Source organism: Trachinotus anak, unplaced genomic scaffold (assembly GCF_046630095.1).
Source record: "Trachinotus anak isolate AG129_WGS33_773 ecotype Australia unplaced genomic scaffold, CSIRO_AGI_Tana_v1 ptg000016l, whole genome shotgun sequence".
In the NCBI taxonomy this organism is placed as follows: domain Eukaryota; kingdom Metazoa; phylum Chordata; class Actinopteri; order Carangiformes; family Carangidae; genus Trachinotus; species Trachinotus anak.
The window spans coordinates 6,443,789-6,445,393 of record NW_027273867.1 but is presented as its reverse complement, the minus strand read 5'-3'; positions in this window follow the sequence as shown (position 1 = coordinate 6,445,393).

Sequence of the window (1,605 nt, the reverse complement as noted above, 5' to 3'; positions counted from 1 at the left end):
TGGCTTCGTTTTCGTGAGTGACACTTCACAGAGAGAGAGAGAGGGAGAGAGAGAGAGGGAGAGAGGAGAGTCTCCTGAGAGGTGTTGACAGCTCAATAGCTCATTAAAAACTTTGCAGCACTTTCAGAAAAAGCGTCTATGTTAAGAGTTGAAGGAGCTGCAGAGTGCATGGCAGACAAAAACAAGTGCGCTGGAACAGATCAAAAACATTTTGTGTCCCACTGAGTCTGACCAGCGTCTCCGCCAAGACAGAGTGAGTCACCCATCTTCTCCCTCCACGGGTGCCACTCTGCTTTGTAACCGAGCAGAAGGAAAACAACACTCCTCATATCTGTGTCTTTGGGGCAAGTCAATCTGTCTGTCTCTCTCTCTGCTCTCTCTTTCTTTGTTGTATTGTTATCTAGCATTGATAAACACCCTCCCTCCCCCCTGCTCAGCCTCTCCTCTGTAGGTCACATCTGGCAGTAAAACAGCTTATATTTGAGCTTATGGGCTGTTACATAACGTCCCCCATTTGGTCATCAGTCAGTCAGTGGAACATATCTCTTAAAAAATATCTCCTCTCTTGAATCTGTTCGGCTTCTTTTCCTTGCACTTGCTGCTGATTTTTGAAGAAGAGGAGCAGCTGTAATGGCTGAAATGAAAATATATCCCAACAATGTCCTCTCGTGTTTCACTTGAGCCCCTTCCAGCATTTATCTACTAACTGGGGTTTCTGTAAAGATGCAAGATTGTGCGTTGATATGGTCACTTCACTCCCCAGGCACTATCTCGATGTGCTATCCTTTCACTATTCTCCATTCATGCTGATGCTTATTGCCTGTTTATGGATACAGCTGGCAGTTTGCACATGTGTGCCATTATGAACTGTGCATAGGCTTTGCAGAGCTGGCCAGCTGGCCCTATCTTATCTATCTGCCTCTGCAAGTTGACTGTATGTTGCCAGTAACATCATCTCGCTGCTGTTTTAAAGCTTATAAAACCCACACGAGTGTCAATCCATCAGCGTTTACCAGCAGGGCCCATCCCTGTGGTGTTGTTAGCAATATGGCGCCAGGTAGACCAGCGCTGGATGTTGGCGCTTTCTGGCTTTTATCACCCAGACTCTGCTGGGAAGATCCAATTCAGCTCTCAGTGATTGGGAATATTAACCCATTCATCATAGATATGTGAATCGGGGAAGGATAGTGTGGGTAGTAATATGATCCTCCTCACTGTGAAGAGTGAGATATTAGAGTGAACAGGGAAAAAATATATGGAAGGATATGTGACGAAAGGAATGAGCAAAAAGAAATCAGGATGGTAGGAGGGAAGAAAAGATAAAAAGATAAAACTTTACATCAGTATCAGTAACTCAAATGTGCATGGAGCTGTTAAATCAGTGTCAGGTGATCATTTTTCACCCTGAATAAAAACAGCATGTTCTGACTGAAGACCAGCTGCTGCAGCAAATCATTTATCATTCCAGTGCTGCCACTCCATGGTGGACTGAAGGAGTGCACATCAAAGGCTCCCTGTGCAGGAGTTATGTGTTCATCTTGTATGTTTTCTTATAGAATTCATTTAATCTATGGTTATTTTTTATTAATAAGTAAACACAAGCAC